At 38.3% G+C, this 12,962-nt stretch overlaps 1 protein-coding gene across 1 annotated transcript in view; it reads left to right on the forward strand.

Moving 5' to 3' along the window:
- The first annotated feature begins 6,245 nt into the window (after positions 1 to 6,245).
- PDE3A (phosphodiesterase 3A) overlaps positions 6,246 to 12,962 on the forward strand; it is a 496,440-nt gene continuing 489,723 nt past the window's right edge. The window contains exon 1 of the mRNA XM_067559180.1: positions 6,246 to 6,522. The gene's annotated coding sequence lies outside the window, so the exon portion shown is untranslated. The remainder of the gene's footprint in view (positions 6,523 to 12,962) is intronic.

Raw genomic sequence — 12,962 nt, forward strand, 5'->3', positions numbered from 1 at the left:
CTCACATTGTGGCCTTTTAATGAACTTAAGCAATGTGCCAACTGTTAGCCATACTGATAAATTGGAGAACAACTACTTTTACGTTGCTACTTACCATAATGGTTGATGTGTAATTTATGTTTCACGCTCAATAAATGCCTTGGGGCTCTTTTGTTTATTCCAGGGTACACAGAAGCTATCTTTGCTGCTGTTATCATTATGTTCAATTTTAAACAAAATAACTTTGGAAAAACCAGTTATATAAACTGTTTACATGCCAAAAGCCTAAGCTGTTGCGGCAACGTTGTTGGATTTAAAAACTAAGTAATGTGGCGTAAACCAGAATAAATCATGAAACAATAAAGGGCTTTATTAATACCAATTGCCAAACACAGTTTTTCAGAATAAGATAAATCATTGACCTTCATACTTTTGGCTTTGAATATTTCTCTGATGGAAGAGGACAGGGACAGTTTGAGCCTGAATTCCTTGCTCAAGAGAATAAAGGATGCAGGATCTAGCACCTGCTTACGATGAACAAATATTTATTTGTTGAAACTGACACTGTCTCAGCCCTGCACAAAACATAGCCTTTGCTTTCAAGGTACTTACCTGTGCCGTATTGTTTATTTTTGAAGGTATATAGAGCTGCATGCTGCCTTCATCTACGCTGATACCACTGAGTTTGCCATTGCCTGCAAAAGAATGGAGCAGAAAACTGAGTAAAGGTTCATTGAAAGTAGCTTAGATTAATTCTATTTTATGCCCAAAGGAGGACAGGGCCAAACATCTGTTAAACCTTGAAAGGTGTAACTTATACTTGCGTGAAATAGAAATTTCATATTTCTTTGGTTCTGATGGAAGCCATAAGTAGAACAGAGGACTGAGAATCAGGGCTCCTGGGTTCTCTTCATGGTTCTGTCACTGATCTTTTCTAAATCACTTTTCTTTTCCAGGCAGCAATTCATTAATCTGTAAACTAGACATATTTATTGTGGTAGTGCCTAGAGGTTCTAGCACCATTGTGCTAAGTACCGTACAACTATATACCAGGAAGTTGATCCTGCTCCAAAGATCTGGTATCAGCAATAACATTTAGCTACCTCTCATGGTGTTGTGAAAGTAAATTAGTGTCTGTAAAGAGCTTTGAGATGAGTAGTTGAAAGGATCTGGATAAGTACAAAGTATAGTTATTGGCCAATATTTAACAGGGATTTATTATCTGAATATCGTCTGATAAAAACAGTATTTAACTTGGTAAACGGAGTGAGAGCTGAGTTGCCCACTTCACCATATGCTATTTCTCTAATGCTTCTGGAACCAATCTTTAAAAATTGTGTGACTTCTGTCTTCAGCTTAGTCAGAATATTCTCAAATGAGGCTACTTTGTTGATTAAATATTGTTTATTTTAGTTATTTAAAAAATATCCTGGAAAGAACCACTTGATTTCAACAGCTGTTTTTACAAGGGTGCCTTGGCAACAGTTAGTCATTTATTCTATCAACAACAGAGAATTAACACATTAAAAGTTTCCTCTTAAATTCTCCAAAGGAAATGCATATTTGAAAATGAAACTCTATTTTTAACTTACATTATTGCTAGGTATTGCAGCACCTGTGGGCTCAGGTCCTTATCTGGTGCAAATTGACAAAGAGCCATTGACTTCATGGGGCTATGCTGATTTACATAAGATAAGCATCTGGCTCATAGCATTCAGCCACTGTTTGACTACCCTACAAAAGCATAGGTCATATGATTTCTCATATGAAGGGATTTGAAAACCTATAAGGACCAAGTTGGAAACTTTGTGGTTGATTAATATCACAAAGAACCATAATGATATTTCATTAGATCCTTTAGTTTCATTATTTCATTAGATCCACTCATTGTATCCATTTGGCTATGTTATTTACCTTTGCTACTGCACCTTTATTATTTACCTTTACCTGCACCTACTATTTTAAGGTTGAAATCTGAAGAAATGAAGGCCAACTCGCAGCTGCAATTACACTAGCAGGTAAGCATCTGATGCAAAATGTTGCTCTTTAAACAAAATGATAGAACATCAACCAAACATTACTTTCTCCAAATGTAATACCATATTATAGTGCATTTTGTTTTCTTTTAAATTATAGACCTGTCCCAAAATGTTATTTAAATTTTTAAATATCCAAATTCAAACTGTTGATCAATTATGATGGGACTTATTTGTCCAATGAGGTTGTTTCTGTTCCCTGAGTAGGTAAGTGTAACTTTTTAGCATGAGGTTGAATATGTACAGTGATTAATTAACACATTTGCTCTAATATTTGAAGAAAACTTGCCCAGTAAACCTGTCCATGAATATGTTTGATTAAATCAAACAGAAAATGGGCACAAACACAACAAAAGGAAATTCAGCACTGTGACTGACACCATTGCAAGATATGGCTGGGAGTGTTGTGATATGCCAGTCATCGCTAAAGGTATATCTGCACTGAAGCTGGAGATGTAATTTCCATCTTGGGTAGACCTACCCGCACTACCTCCATCAGAGCTAGCATGCTAAAAATAGAAATGTCCCTGTGGGGGAATGAGTAGCAGGAGAGTCTGTCTGCCCTCAGTACATACCTTTCAGATGGGATTGTATTCAGTGCAGTTAGCCCCTCCTGCTGCTTCTACTGCTGTGATTAGACTTCTATTTTTAGCAGGCAAGCTCCATCAGAGCTAGCATGGTGTGTCTACCTGAGCTGGACATTACACTTCCCACTCTAGTGGAGATGTAGCCTTACTATCTGATATCATGCTCTGTCTAGACAGAGTAATGTGAGCTGAGAGGTAAGCACTAGACTCTACAGGCTGTGGCCATCAGAGGGTTCCCATAAACACTCACGTGTTGTGAGTGACCAAGAATGACTTAATTAGGACTTGCAAAAACAAAGGGTGCAAATACTCTTAGGCACAAGGATTTCAACTGATACAATAAAGAAATCAACCTCATAGTTCCTAACTTAACCCCTAAGGACAGTCCAAGGGAGGGGATTTGTTCAACCATTCTTAGAACCATAAAAACATATTTATCTCTGGCATGCTAAGATCCCCCTTCTTGGCTCTCCTGCCTCTCGTTGGCTCTGTCCTCCCTCTTGCAACTACTCCACCAGTCTCTTAATCCTGCCCCCCCCTCAATGTAATCCAGCTAATTTTCCTAGTCCCCTCAAATCCACTCCTCCTCCCCCCCCACACACAAAGCATCAACAAATATATGATCCCTTCCAGCCTGTGTTAACCTTGCCTACGTTCACCTTGCCTTTCCTCACCTGTTCAGCCTGCAGCTATTTCTTGGTTCCAAATCAGGAGTATGTCTGCTGTGGTTGCCTTGCCCCATACCGCTTCCACACAAGGGGCAGGGAACAGGACCTGACAGGAGAATAGGACATTGAGCAAAAGGCTCAAACACAAGGATTAGAAACACTTGAGAAATGACACCACCCAGAGACTCCAATCTACCACCTTCTCCTAATGGCCACAGGATCCTTTGAGCTCCCCTTAAATATTTTAAGACTGCCTTTGATCACTAACTTTTGATTTCATTCTTTGAGAAAAAATATCTCCTATAACAGACCCAGGCACAAGGGTTAGAGAGATTAAGAAGGAAGTATTAAACTAAACTGAAATCAGAGGGCACGCAGAAGAATCTGCTGTGTTTGCTTTAAATTTAGCAATGTCACTGGAGTGAGCTCATAAATATCTGAATGAATCTTCCTCATTGCTTCAAATCTGTCAGATTTTCATTCAACGGCTATTGTTGCCACTAATGCTTTTCATTCTTTTGGGCCTCTTTAACTGATTCCAACATATTGGGGAAGGTGGGAGCAACCTAACAAATCTCAAGGCCTCCTTATTCATTACAGGGAGAAAACCTTTACAGGAATATATCTATCATAAGGCTGATCAGGGCAGCGAAATGTTCACTGATAAGTGCTGCCCACAATAGTTATAAATAGAACCTTTTTCCTCATTAGTGCCAGCCATATGCTAGATTTGGGACTACAACATTCACAGCCCCGCTTAAGGCAAACAGATCTTGTGCCAAACAGTAGAAAAAAAAGGTTCTTCAGATCTCAACATATGGGATGTTGAAGACTAGACGATGAATTTATTTTAAGAACACGATGTTTGTTGTAGAAGTGGTAAAATACCACGCATGCTGGTCTAATTTTTCCCCATTGTCTTTCTTGCTAGATGGGCAGGCATCACTGTACCGCTTACAACAGCTTTGATCTATAACCGAATAAATTAATTTTGAAACAAGGGCCCAATCTTAGTTTTCACTCAGACAAAACTCTATTAACGTAAGTTTTGCCTGAGTAATGACTGTGGAGTCAGGTCTCAATAGATTAATACTCAAAATGTCATGTTTCAGTGTGCTCCCTTTTACGAACTTGCCGTGTAACATAAGATTCCTGTTTCTGTATTCTCTAACATTGAAATGATCAATAACAGTTTAATATTGACAGCAAAGGATTCTTGTTTAACACCAGTGTTTTATATACTTGCTATTTTGAATTTTGTATGTATTTCCCTTCCTGAATACAAAGCCCTAAACCCTTCTGTGTAGCAATAATTTATCAGTCTAGATTTTTTTTTTTTTTATCAACAGTCATCAAGCTTTGTCAGTGGTGCTGGAAGTAGGGATACTGGGCGTGCTGCCACACCTCCTAGCTTGAAGTAGTAATAACAAACACCAAATACGTGGTTTCCATGGTTTCCATCACTACCACCACTATAAAAATTGTTCCAGCACCCCTGAGCTTAAGGGGCAGTTGTTCTTTAGTATTTGTATTCTGGTTGTGTTTAAAGATCCAGTTAGGAATTGGGACCCTAGATCGTGTATGCACACATAACAAAATGTTGGTTCTCGCCCCAGAGAGTTTACAATGTAAGTAAGAAACAAGAGACAACATGTGGATTCAATAAACAAATGGGGACCACAAAGTACTAATGAAACTATTTTAAGTTTAGGACACAGTGGTCACAGCATAACAAACATCTGGCTGCTGTTGAGTATTTTGCAGGCATGACAGCTGTTTTAAGGATAGATTTGTAGGAAGTGAGCAGACAGTGACCCTCTGCAAAAGGCATTGTGGACATTTGTTTCTCACTTGTTTTCATTTCATAAAGTATTCAGTTTTACAAGCAAAAAAGTTTTCTTCTTTTATTTTGTTTTGTTTGCCAGTCCTTCAAGTTCAACCTGGGATCTGAGAATGAAGCTGGGTTTATCATTGTGAAGATTCTGCAGGCTAAATTCTGCCCCCTGGGGTCATCTATGCAGCCACATTGCCTTTAAACAGGAAGGGGCAGGGGGATCCAGACATAACTGATTGAACCTTTTTAAAAAATTGATAAAGCTATAGAAGGGATAGAATTCAACTCACTCACTCTCAGCTGTGTTGGCTTTGCAGTGCTAACAGTATAATATGTCTTCAGAAATGTCAGCAGATGACTGAATATACACAGAGAGCAGATCTCTTGACTAAATAGGGGCCATTTTTTGCTTAGCTTAGGTTGGTGTCTCAAGCTGGGAATAATCAGGTGCAGCTGAGCCTAGGTAGATTTCGAACCTTAGAGAGCTGTGTTGCTGTCTAGAGGACCCAGGCCCAGGGCTCTAGAGATAGGAGAACTGCTGTATTCATGCTGTTTTAGTTTATAGATGGTTCTGGGGTGTATGTGTGTTGGGGGGGTTGTGTCAAAGGATTTAACCCACAAAAAGGGAATATGCCAGAGATGCTGTAAAGGTTTTGCTCTCGTGGATATGCTTTTGATCTCACAAGAATCCTGTAAACATAAGCCTGAAACCCAATAAGGGGCTAACCTGAGCCTCCTAGTTCTGTAATGCATCCTGTGAATCCGCTTACCTCCACCATGGTTGCCAAACTCATTATGGCTTTGGTGTGGCAGTGGTAAGGAGCAATCTGTGAGGCCACTATGGCTGCTATAATTTTCAAATTGCAGTAATGCTTCTCTGAATACTTAGCTCCCCACACTGCAGCTGGTTCTTCAGCCTTCCCCAGTACTTTAGTTCCCCACACCATTACAGGGAGGGGGAGGCCCCACATTCATGGTGATGAGTTTATACCTGCAAACCTTGCTATCGTAGTTCTCCTACATCCACAGCTGCTACTACTACTCTTGCAGTCTCTTTGATCAGAGCTCCATAGTGCAAGATGCATCAGAGGGCAATTACCAGCACCCCAGGTATCTGCACAGCAGCATAGGGAACCGGGCCACGGCTGCACTGCCCAAGGAAAATTACCAATTAAAATCCACTGGTAACACAGAAGCTGCTGCAGTGGATTTACCAGTTTCTTAGCATCTTCATAGAGTCTCCTGCTCTGGGTGACTGTACATTGCCAGAGCTAGCACATATCCCCACCTCTCCTCACCCAGAGACAGCTGCTTTTTTGGCATTCCCACAATTCCTCTGGAGTAAACCTTTCTTCGGTGTTGCTGATTTAGAGAGGGTGCTTTTGTTCCAATCCAGCAGAAGTGGCATTTCATGGCTGGTGAGTGATCTTTCTTTATACTGTTTTTAAAACACTAGAGTGCTTGGGGATCTTTAGGATGAAAAATCTTAAATTTTCCCTAACATCCTAAAGGTTTTGGTGAAGGCTAGCTGAATGTGAATTTAATTGTAGGAATTTACTCCACTTCAAGCAAAGGGAACAATACAGTAAAACGCTTCCATGTTACCCAGAAAACAAATTAATGGATGGAAAGCCCCCCAAAGTAACAGGCATTTAGAATTGTTTTGACTTAAATGTATCATTTCAATCTTTTGTTGTTTGTTGGTAGTTATTGTTTAGCTAAGAGATTGTCTATTCTTTAGTTCAGGCCTAGTTTCAAAGTAGTAATACTTAGTAAAGGTAGTAAATATGTAGCCGCTGCTAAACTCTACCAGAATAGTTGTGCTGAGAAAATTTGAGTGACTGTAGGGTGATTCATCTGATCTATTTAGATTGTGAACCATTTAAAATATTTCATTGATCAACAGCTGTGTTCATTTTCTCACGCTTCATGTGTTAGACAATGGAGGTTATTAGGTTTAGTGGAAGAAGACTGCTGGTATAATTGTGTATGGGGCCAGATTCTGTTGTCAGCTATAATGGTATAAATCCAGAATAACACTGCTGGAGTCAATTATAACCAAATGGTTCATTTAATAGCGTCCAACATACAGTTCATAATACCAGAAACCTTTGAGCCAAACAGTCTATATTTCAGTTATTAAGAGAAGCCTCTTTTTGGCTTGCATGTCCCTGTTTCAAATCGGTTGTTTAATAGAAGAGATCTACCTTGTGTTAATTGAACAAGGGCTTTGCTGTACAGTAGAATGTTCTTAGATGCTGGTGGGAAAAGAAACATGCCCCACTGCCCATATTGAGGACTATCGGATAATTTACATAAATAGTGTAATACTTTCAGGTGTGTGTGTAACTGGGAAAATAGGAATATATTATACTATTTGTGTTCAGTGTGCCCAAGATAACATTGCTATGGGAGGCTTATGACTTTGAATGCTTCAGCTATCAGCCTTAATTTTACATTAATCAAGCCAAATATCTGTGGTGTCTAGAGATCAGTCTACAGAAAGATCTCAGATCCACAACCCCAAATTTTGCAAATAATTCCTACCTTTATAAAGTGATCTGAAATCTGGAATCAAAATGTCCCCTGAATCATGGGGTGTTGAAAATACTGATGCAAATTTTGCATCTTCAACCCCCTCTTTTGTTCCCTAGAGTAGTTTTTGGCTGAGACTTGAGTATATGTTCATGCATACTAAGTGCCATTAACTGCTAATCATGCAATGAGATGCGCCTGGAGTCTCACTGAATTCAGTGGGGCTTCAGGTGAATACAGGATTCTGCCAGTGAGCATCTCATTGAAGGACCAGGATTTAAATGCTTCACTTATCTAAACTACTTGGTCACAGTTTATTTTATGAAGACTTGAGAGGCCTTTTGAAAGCTTGATTTTAATAAAAGTTAAAGGTTAGCAAGACATTTAAAGGGATATAGGGATGGTTTATTTTGTTCTACCTTTAAATGTTAGGATTAGTTTGAGAAGCAGAGACAGTGCAGAGATTAATGTTGTGTATATCTAAAAGGAAAAATATTGTCAGAGTCAAATTTCTGAAACATTGTAGTAAAATAAATTGAAGTAAAATAGAAGAACAATATTTTTTATCAGTGTGTTCTTATAAGGGTGTTTTTGAATATATTGGGATGGTGTTCTAAATACTTTTTGGAAGGCATATAAAAAGGTGTACCTATTCTGTTTGTTTAAAATATGGTTATAAATCATTGTGATAGCCTATCTCAAAAGAAGGATTATGAAATCAGCTGCCACCCTTCATGTGAAACTGTGAGCCTGTACTGTACATCTTATAAAGGCTTATTACAGATCTCCCTATTGCCATGTTGGGTTTTGTTGGGTTTTTTTCAGATTTGCACTCATAGGCAGGACACCTTCCTAATATGGTGTCTGAGAGAGTTGTCTCTTTTAAATAAAATTGTATTGACATGTTTATTCTATTTATTAAGATCATGGATGTATTTAATATATAGCATGTACATGATGCTCATTCAAGAGCAGAGGTAAACAGTACATAGTGGGAAATAATAAACATAATAAAATTAACAATATTGCACAAAGGACCAAAGTATTAAGTATTTGAGAATTATGGCCACAGAAATAAAGGGCGACGTCCTTGTCCCATTGAAGCCAATGACAAAATTCTCATTGATTTTTATAAGGCTGGAATTTTGTGGCGTGTCTATGCAGATTGTTTGGCCCGCTCCTTGAATATATATTGTAGGATAAGGAGAGAAAAGGTGAATGAAAAGGGGGAATTATTCCACGGTAGAATTCAAAGAAGTTAGCATGAATGCAAGTGTTATAATGCGCTCTATCCAAAAGGTTTTTAACATGCATTTATGATTCTATAAAAGCTCTAAGTGATCTCTGTCTATCTAGGTTTCTGTTGATCCTGATCATTGTAGCATCTGTGAATAACTTTGTGTATAAGTTGTCTAATAATTCTTATTATAATTTGGGTTCAGTAATGTCTAGAGGTCCCAGATAGGATCAGGGCCCCATACCAGTAAGTGTTGTATAGATACAGAATAAAAAGACAGCACATACTCTGAAAAGCTTATATAAATATTGGACCAGACACAACAAATAGGCTTTACAAATAGGTGGGATGAGGAAGAAGACGAGCAAGGAGAGCTTGGAGAAGATTATGCAATTGCATAGGGAACGTACTGTCCTCTGACTCGAAGGAACAGTTGTTTTTAACCTCCACCTATTTCTATTTTTAAAATTATTTTTAAAAATCATTTCCTATTTTTTTTGATGGCTTTGTCATGTTTATTCAAAGACTTTACTTGTAAAATATAATTTTTATTTATCATTTGGCCTCCTCTCTCAATGCTTAAATACTACTCAAGGAACAATGTCTGACCAATGTCAAATCATTTGTGAATAGATTTTTTTCAGTGTTTGACCTCTTCTTGTCTATATTGTCTTTCATGACCACTAGATGGCACAGCATGTATCTATCACACACTATTCTTAATTTTGTAAAGTATGTCTCTCTCATGAGCTCATCAACACTTAGGAGCAGTTCATACATTCATTTCCCCCTCTTTTCCATTCTTGTTCCTCTCCTTCTCATCAGTTCTCTTGTATCCTTCTCCTATTCTCAACGTTGCAGCTTCTTCCATCTCACCCTATGGAACGTCTCTCCTTTTCTTATCCACCAGGAAGATGCTCATCTCATCCCTCCTAAAACACACTTCATACTGGGAGCCTTTCAATGGCCATCTCACTGAGTGTTTGCACTGACTTCCATTGGAATTCTTTCAGCTATATTGTATGTTTCAGAGAGAGACTGTAAGCACTTTGCTAGTATCATTAACTTTTATGATTTCATCATGAGTTCTTCAGTATTTGGTGCTTTTCTTAAAGCCCCAGTTCCTGGAATCATGTGAGTATACGAGAATTTCAGTGTTCATTTAAAAAAAGTAAGTTGCTAGTCTGCAAGATTGCAGAGAAAATCTTAAAAATCATATTTCATATTATTTCAATGATTTATTCTTTTTTTTTTTTTTAAATATTTAGAATTGGCAATAGTGAATCTGATCTCTCACACTGATGTAAATCTGGAATAACTCCATTATAGGCCTGGTCTACACTGCTGGTGAAATTCAGCAGCAGTCGATGGGAGATTCATAAGCTACATAGAGTAGCTTGTGTATCTCCCATCAACTTCCTAACTTCTGCTTATCGTGCCATCCCCACTATGCTGCGCCGACTGGAAATGCCCTGCCGTTGAGGCAGCATTACCCTTTTTTTGTGTGGTTGGATTAACGCGGTCGACTTCCAGATTGATTGAGCAGGTCTCCTCTTCCGCTCAATTGATCCTGCTGAAACGATCTGATGTGCACGTATCCTCAGTCATTAAAGCTACACCAGCTTAAACCTGAGTGAGAGGAGATCTATGCTTTGTTCCTTCTATTGCATACACTAATAGGTCTGTACAAATAATGACTGTACCTCTGATGTTGTCTTTCGTTGTGATGCAGAAAGTAATGGGCATAGTCACTAAAACACATTCAATAATTTCTTTGCCATAATATAGAGCAACACTTTGGGCGAAGTTATGCTTCCTATTGTAAATAAGTTACATGAAAGTAATTGCATTGCTGTAAATGACAGCTATTTGACCCAGCTTCTTTGAATGTTGCAGTTTGTGACACTTTTGATTATGCTGAAGTGTAAAGTATTGAAATTTGTTGAATGTATGATTCGTTATGATGTATTTGCTCAGTGCTAGCAGGCAGAATTCCTTGTGCCATCTCAGTTTGTTGTTGCTGTTCTGCCCATATTAGCATACTGCATGGGCAGAAAGTCACAATAGAAACATAGAACTGGAAGGGACCACGGGAGGTTTTCTGGTCCAGTCCCCTACACTCAAGGCAGGTCTATCCCTTACACATGTTTGTCTAACTTTCTCTTAAAAACCTCCAAATACAAAGATTCCACAACCTCCGTAGGTAATTTATTCCAATGGTTAACTACCCTGACAGTCAGGAAGTTTTTCCTAATGTCCAGCCTAAACCTCCCTTGCTGCAATTTAAGCCCATTGCTGCTTCTCCTATCCTCAGAGGTTGAGAACAATTTTTCTCCCTCTTCCTTGTAAAAACCTTGTATGTACTTGAAAACTGTTATTATGTCCCCTCAGTCTTCTCTTCTCCAGACTAAACAAACCCAATTTTTTCAATCTTCTCTCACAGGTCATGTTTTCTCAACCTTTAATAATTTTTTAGTACTCTTCTCTGGAGTTTCTCCCACTTCTCCACATCTATCATGAAATGTGGTGCCCAGAACTGAACACAATACTTCAACTGAGACCTAATCAGCCCAGAGTAGAGCAGAAGAATTACTTCACATGTCTTGCTTACAACATTCCTGCTAATACATCCTAGAATTATGTTTGCTTTTTTTGTAAAAGTGTTCATATTTAGCTTGTGATCCACAGCCCCAAGATCCCTTTCCACAGTACTCCTTCCTAGGGAGTCTTTTTCCATTTTGTATGTGTGCTGCTGATTGTTTCTTCCTAAGTAGAGTACTTTGCATTTGTCCTTACTGAATTTCATCTATTTTCTTCAGACCATTTTTCTAGTTTGTCCAGATCATTTTGAATTATAATCCTATCCTCCAAAGTACTTGCAACCCCTCCCACCTTGGTATTGTTTGCAAACTTTATAAGTGTATTCTCTAGGCCTTTATCTAAATCATTGATAAAGATATTGAACAGAACCAGATCCATAACTGATCCCTTGTGGGACCCCACTTGATATGCTCTTCCAGTTTGACTGTGAACCAATGATAAATACTCTCTGGGAGTGCTTCACATTTTTAACAGGCTCTTGATATTTGATTATGTTGCCTTAGAACTGATCACCTCTATTGTCTTGGAACTTACATAGGTTCAGCTTGTTTCCCTCATAGTAACTATCTGTTCTACCTCTGCAACATGAACTTCTTGGGCAAGAGTAATTCCAGAGATGAATTTGGCCCTTTTCATTATACTGTTGTCTTCATTGCCTCATGTTCTATTATTGAGCATTTGCACTAAGATTTTCATTTAAAGCATGACTGATTATCCATCATACTTATATGGCCCCTATATCACTGTAGCATTTGAGTGCCCTGCACCTTTCAATGATTGATAGTCTCTCCAAATTTGGCACAGTAACTCTTCAGAGGCCAATTCAATTTGTTCTTTGACTTATATTTGTCATCTTATAGTCATACATGTCAATAGATATGGAAGTGTGTTAATCAGATCCTCAGTTCAAACATCACTGGGGTTTATATCTGGATGAGACCTTTATGGAAGGGGGGCCTTATTTGTAATTTTAAGTACAAAGACAAAAGTAAATACAAATGTTATTTTTTTCTGAGGTTAAAAAAAGATTTGATACTTCCTGTATTTGAAGTGATTGGCCAACCCTTGTTGAAATCAGAAGATGGGGTTCTTTTCTACCAGAAATCCTTTAGAAGTCACTTATGATTTAGAGGTAACACTCCTTTTCATTTTTAAATTTTTTAAAAGAAAATAAGAATATATCCATCCTTCCTCCCATGGTGGAAAAATTACTGCGTCATTATGAACTTCTAAGAATTCACTTCTGATAGGACATAAGAGGCAGGAGTAGACATGCTTATCTCACTCTGGCTGGTCACATGCAAATTGAGTATTGTATCATTGACAAAGGATGCTTGTTTACAGTCTGAGCAAAATGCTAATTAATGGATTACAGGGGCCGCAGGAAATAAGAAAAACAGCATGATTTATTCTGTTAAGGGGTAAGACCATGCACCTTTTAAACTATATCTGGGTTACAGATGAACCCGCAGTTATTCCTTCAAT

Source organism: Emydura macquarii, unplaced genomic scaffold (assembly GCF_026122565.2).
Source record: "Emydura macquarii macquarii isolate MOO-44397 ecotype Brisbane River unplaced genomic scaffold, CSIRO-AGI_Emac_v2 contig_2205, whole genome shotgun sequence".
NCBI classification, from domain to species: Eukaryota; Metazoa; Chordata; order Testudines; family Chelidae; genus Emydura; species Emydura macquarii.